Source organism: Tympanuchus pallidicinctus, unplaced genomic scaffold (genome assembly GCF_026119805.1).
Source record: "Tympanuchus pallidicinctus isolate F22 unplaced genomic scaffold, pur_lepc_1.0 scaffold5, whole genome shotgun sequence".
In the NCBI taxonomy this organism is placed as follows: Eukaryota; Metazoa; Chordata; class Aves; order Galliformes; family Phasianidae; genus Tympanuchus; species Tympanuchus pallidicinctus.
Window position 1 is genome coordinate 69,525,281 of NW_026294769.1, and position 6,920 is coordinate 69,532,200.

Here is a 6,920-nt window from a genome sequence, read left to right on the forward strand (position 1 = left end):
TTTCATTGTTCATACCTAAGGGTTTTGTAGCACAACTTGTGTGTGCTGATCTAAGCAGGAGGGAGATTCGTGGACTCCAAGAATTACGCTGAGGCTGTGGGTTGCCACAAGGAGGACCAAAATCATCTGAGTCTTTCCAAGTAAAGTACAAACAGATATGTTTGATTTCACTTCCTCACAGCAGCTCCCTAAATGTGCTAGCTGATGTGGACTTTTTCTTGCTTATGAAATTAAGTAAATATAGAAGTCGTCTTCTACAATTTTTAGCCTCGTACCTGCTGAAGTAGGTGTGGTATGCCTACACTGCCATACTCAAGAGAACAAAGACTTACTTCTTATTCCAGTTTATCTGGAGTTTTCCAGATAAAAAGCTGCATAGACAAAGGCACCTGCTTTTTAGCTAGCAATAGCAGCTCATAACAAAACCCTTGTAAAGCATCCTGAAAAACCAAACAAGAGCTTATATTGTTTTTTTTTGTTTTGTTTTGTTTTGTTTTCATTTCTATTTTAACCTGTGATAAGATCACAGGTTTTCTCAAGCTGAGTAGATTGACCCAGATTAACCCTTCCCAAGTTTTTGGATGATGGAAAAGATGTTCAAATAGCAGAGTGATAGCTAGCCCTAGAAAAGCCTTGATATGTAGTTTGTAATTCATGTACAGTACAGCATGAAAGACTGAAATTAGTGGCAAACAGTTTTGTTTTGAATCTATATCTCACACAAAAAGGAAAACTAAAAAAAAGTGCACAGTGACCTAAATAAGCTGTATTTTATCTTGCTTAGAAATGAATAGCTAAGTGAAACTTCTGTGTTTATAGCCCTGAGCCCCACAGAGCCACAGATGGAGGTTGCCACTTTGAATTTTTAAATGAACGTTATTCCTTAAAAAGTGCAGAGGAATAATAATAGGTTTCAGATAACTTGCTCAACTATTCTGTTAGAAAGATGTAGGAAAAAGACATAATAGTGATCATCACAAAGTGGGAGAAAAAGGTGGAAAAATAAACTATGATTTCAAAGCCATAAAAGCACTTGGGAGGCAGTTTTTCATCCACCTTTTCCTGCGTCTGACTTCTGCACATCAGAGCAGAGAGATCTCAATAGAAAGGCAGTTGGAAAAGATTGATGAGAGCTAACAAGACCAGAGTTTTCTTTCACAAGTGACTCTGCATTTTGATTTAATATTCAGGCCTATTCGATGCAAAAGCATAAAAGTTTTGTTTCTGATTGGAGACAGAGGCAAGGAAAATGGGAGCACACAGAATGTGAGGTGGGAATTGTACAGCTTGAGGTGGCTCTGCTTAGCCCCACCTCGACCTCCCATGCTCACATTTACCCCTCTGGTAGCTGCCTTCCTGGGGTATACAGCCAAATAGATTCCCTGAGGTGCTCACCTAACAGGGTTCACAGGCTACAACTCCTGCTGATTTATTTTAAAACACTGGGTTATAAATTGCAGAGCTTCAACAGCTGCTGTAAGAGCAGATGAACCATTTCTGCAGATTTTCATTAAAAAAGGGGCCAGAATGAACACTGTAGCCAGAACATATCACAACTATCCTGAATTAAGCTGTAATCTATCCTGAAACAGTCTCCGAGCATTTTGTGCTCACATTAAGAATTGACTGCAATGGAGTTTAAACATCCATTTTAAGACAAGCATATGCTTATGAGGCTCCTCAGATGGAATACAGTTTTAAATCAGGATAATTAATACAGTCTGGTCATTCTGAAAGCAGCTTCACTGAAGTGAAGGATACATTTTTTCCTTACCAAAATAACACCAAATTTGAAGGATGTAAATGTTGCTATTCCAATAGTTTATCGCTTCTGTGGAATACAAACTGCAGGATATAGTTAGGGTAGGAAGAAGGCTAATAGAAAGCATCCTCTGTACACAGTCTTGATAGTCCTGAAATCAAGAAAGCTCTTAAACATTTTAGTCCATTAGAAAGTTCTTCTGAGATTGAACATTATCTCAGTGATATGATCGATGAATCACGTCACGATGGTGAACTTGTGGCTTACAGGGGCAAAGAGAAAATAAACCAGAACACATGACAACGGATAGTTCAGTCTAGGGCCAGTGTCTATGAATGTATATCCCAGTTCAACAGTCATATTTACAGATATTTGGTTAATGATGTCAAACCCATCGAACTTCTGTAACTTCAGGACAAAGGAAATACCTCAAGCATTAGCTCGTAACTTATTTTTGCAGTACATCAGTACATTCGATAAATATACAATGTGTTGCAGAACAAATGCACAAAAGCTTCCTGCATGAAACCTTGCTCTTTTCTTTTTTTCTTTTTTCTTTTTTTCTTTTTTTTCCTTTTTTTTTTTTTTTTTTTTTTTGTGACAGCAATATTAAATGCATTCTTTTGTCTGACTATTAGAGTTTTCTAACATAGCTGCTTATCTGTGAAAGTAACATAGGTGTGTCCTTCTCTTTCTTTCTCGCTGGGAGACTCCCTGGTTTCCCAGATGAATGAATCAGGGCCCATTTCTGACAAAACCATGGGCTCTCAGCTAATCTCTATATTTCCCAAACAATCCTGTTTTCTTTCCATTTCTCCCTTAGTATCTCAAGTTTGTTTGGTTCCCTCTGATTCTAAAGCACTCATATCCAGCTTTCTCCTTCACTCTATTTTTCCTGAGGCTATTTTTACCCATATTATGGTTTATAACCCTGCAGGCAGCCCTTTCACTCTGACTAACAGAACTGCCGTTGCAAATTTTGACAGCTTTTCCTTTATAGCCAATAACATTAGAAAAGACTCTATCTTTCGTAGAGTCTTCTGGAGTGGTCATTTATGGCATGTCACTTCCAATGTGAAAAGCTTTCTGAGACTCACTCTTTGAGTATACCTGACCTTTCATTCAAGTCTCACTGTATCAAACTGTGATCTTGGGTCTTGATCATCTGCACAGTGTCAGTGAAGCTCAATTTCTGTCACATGGATGTGTGGCTTGAAGTCTGATGTAAGTGGAGTGGGAGTCCTTGGCTGATTTACAAGTTAAATTTAAGTGCTCAAGCTTGCATCAAGTGTAAGGAACACACTCCTGGGAATGTCTTGCTTACGGATACTTGGATCACAGGAAGACAAAGAGTTGCATTTCTTATATCAGTAATGGTCCTCATATTCTTTTCTGGTTAGAGGGGAACCTCTATTGGTGGTGACGACACATGGATGACGGTGGCTGCAGTCTCCTTGCCCACTTCAGATCAGTGTACCTGGCTCAGACCACAAGCACCATCCACTTATATGTAATAATAGATGTGGATTTCGCAGTGCTAAAGTTTGAGCTCCACAGCTCACCTCATAAGGCAGAAAAAAAAGTCTCAGCTCCCCAGCAGCTTTGAGATGAGGCACTGCAGTACTTTACAAGCATCTTTCTGCACAGTAATTTTCTCACGATCTTCTCACTTCAGTTTCCAGTCTATTGTAACAACTGGGTTACAGGGGGAGTGAGTTGGCCCTGAGGTCTCCTGTGACCACACCTTCTTACATTGCACTTCTGCTCCCTCCCATTGGGAAGGGAGTTACACTAGCTGAAGCTTTTATTTTCATTCCTATTCAGTCCCTAGCAGCTCCCTTTGATGCCTCCTGCCATCCCTCTCCTTCTTGCTGTGCTTTGACAGCTTGCTACTGCAGGCACAAGTAAGATCATGCTGTGACGAGCTTCCTCAAAGCAATGTCTTGCTGGTAACAGGTATCTGCAGTGGAGGCTGGCAGAGAACTGCTGTAGGGAGACAATATGCTCCTCTCTGTCTTTTCAGATTTATCCCCTCTCGGGACTTACAAGGCCACCCTCTTGACCAGAAATGTCAAACCACAGTTTGAAGCTGGCAACAGATACACAGTGACAGGGTTCAACTCTGCAAATCCTGAGAGCAGCAGCTTCCATTGATGTGCTTCCCAAAGGTCTGCATCTGCATTAGGAGGGCAGCTGATCTTTCCCCTTAAATGTTTAGTACTGAACAAGGCACAAAGGTAAAACACTGACAGAGGACATAATCCCATTCCTGAGTTTCTGAAGTTTTTAAAATAAAGCCTATAAGGAGTTATTTCCTCTCATTAAACTGTTTTAAAAACAGATTTTAGAAATCAATATGCAGAAAAATAAATGATGAAAGAATGTATATCACTTTTAAAAAATGAAGACTAAGGAACTGATATGTTTTCCATTAGTGAATAATAGAGGAATAAATGACATAAAAGAAACTTATGTTCATTTGTTATGTAATATTCTGCGGGCACATGCATGTTCATGGCACCTGATATAAAGACAATATCCAACTTTCAGTGACTTGTAAGAAGAAAGTCATTGGAAACACTGATCTCAGTATAGATTTCTACATATGTTTAGAAAACCAAAGGAATAGCACAAAAATATCAGCAGAATATATATGAAGGGATATATAAAGGCAGGAGAAGCCCGGAAAGTGTGGGAAACAAAAATAAACTAATATTTTTGAAATTATTTTGGCTTCTTCTTATTAAATTATGCCTACCTACAGGTGATCTGGGCTATAAAAATGGAATTATCCTGCTCTAATACTTAGCAACACTCTCACTGTTAGTAATCAGATTGGGATACTGGCATCCATACACTTGCAGGAAGGATGGAGGGAAAGCACTTTAGGTCAGCCTATCACAGTGTGTTACATTCAAAACTCTTTCCTGAAGAGTAAAGCAAGCTGATACTTAATTCCACTATTAAAATGAGACTTGCATTGTAATTAGAAATCCTTGGAGACAAGATTGTTTTTAGCACAGAGTTTTCAAACATATAAATTATTTGTTTGATGTCCTTGAACATTTCTGCAAAAGGCTCTTTGCAAGAGTGTTTTAAACGTTAAGTGGAGGGATCCATCCAAAGACACACTAACAACCTATTGTTGCTGCAGATACAGACATTTTTTCTTTGCACTCTGAACTACCACAAATCCACTGTAGCTATTCAAGCCCCTTATAAAGGAATTAAAGTTCACGTGAAAGCAGAAAAAATACTGAAGAAATCAGTGCAGCATTTTTCTGCTTCAAGATCTTTCTTTTCTTTTAGCTCTCTTTTGTTTCCAGGTTTTAAGTCTAGCTGAAGAATAGCCATTGATGCAGTCAAGGTTTTTACTCTCTTTCTATGTTAAGGTTGATGTACTGCTTTATGTAAAAGTTACAGATAAAAGTTACTCTTAATATTTATAAGAATTTTAAACCTGATGCTAATTCAGCACTGTTGTCCTTAAAGATGCAGCAAACAGTCCTCCAGGAAAAAGTTATGAAATGAATAATTTTTTTAGACAACACATTTATTCACTTTGAATAAATCTAACACTACACTCTCTGTATGCGTGATCTTTTCTCTTAGTCCCCACAGACATTTGGCTGTGGCGAGATGTCATAAAATTAACAGAAGCTTTGGAGAACACTAAGCTTTAAGGATGCTGAATTTAATATTCTGCTTTTGTTTTGGATGGCCTACTTACTCTTCAAAAGCCTTCCTGTGTCATAACATGCAGAGAGGGGATGAAAAAGCTATTAAACTATATTTAGTCACTTATCAAACCTCAGCTGTAAGCACCAACAAACAATATTCATAGAAGCCTTGAGATGTCTGGAAAAAAAAAAAAAAAAAGAGGCATGGAGCAGTCATCTTCCATTCAGAATTGCACATCATGGACCACCAATGGTTCTGTCTCCAGGAACTGGACTGAGACTACTATGTCACAGGTTGATGAATGCAGAGGGAACTGATGCCTACAGAGATTTGCCTGAAATAGCTAATCTACAGAAATCACCTGTTGGGGATCATGTGCCTTCTTGCCTTGAAACTCCTTCATTTTTCAAAGAAATCAGCTCTTTCACATGTTAGAACATACCTTCATGTCTTGAGCATGTGCTAAATGGAAATGAATAGAAATGCAAAACATGCAAGAGGAATAACGTTGACATTGACTGAATGTATTAAAATTCAATTTTTCCAAGTGTTTCCATCCACTCTCGATATTCTTCTTCCTTCTTCTTTATTTTGCATCTCCAAAATCTACACTCCTACAGATTCACAAAGTCCCCATCCCTGGAAACATTCAGGGTCAGGCTGGACAGGGCCCCGAGCAACCTGATCTAGCCGTAGGTGTCCCTGTTCACTGCAGGAGAACTGGATGACCTTTAAAGATCCCTTCCAACTCAAATGATTCTATGATTTACTTCTTGTAGTTCAGCAGTTTCTCATATTCCCACATTCCTTAGGACCTTTGGAGGATCTCTTTGGCTACTCAGTTGTTGACGTAATTCTACAACAACTAATGTTTGGTGCTCTTTAGACTTGCAGGCTGAGCCTTGACATTGCAGCAACTCAGGTGCATTCTGCTACTTCACCGAACTACCTTCAGTGCCCCCAGGCAAAGAAGTTTCTTTCCTTGCAAACAAATTTCAGCTTCTTTAGCAGAAGGTAGATTTTATTTGGAAATTCAAGACATGAGAACTAATTATTTGTCTCTCCAAGGTTGAGTTCAATGTAATATGATTCATAACATTATCAAGGATGATCAACTTCCCAATATGCTTTTGAATCTATGATATCTACATTACTATCTGTCTATCTTTTCAACTGCCAGTTCTTCTCTTTTCCTGGGGGGAAAAAAGTTAGTGAGAACTGTTATATATTCTTATTCCAGTAGCATTGATAAATTTCTAAATTACGAAGTTTGTAACTTCAAATAAACCTATTTGAGAGTGTATGGTTAGCATAGACTTGATTAAGTTATTTGATTTTGCCTTATCAACAGAAGTCTTTCAAAGAAAATTGGAGATGATTCAGCTTGACAGTCTGGAAGGAAACAGTGACTTTGGGCTGCTAGAACATTCCTTTCTGGTTTGACTTCTCTAAAAAATAACATAAGTATGGCAAAATA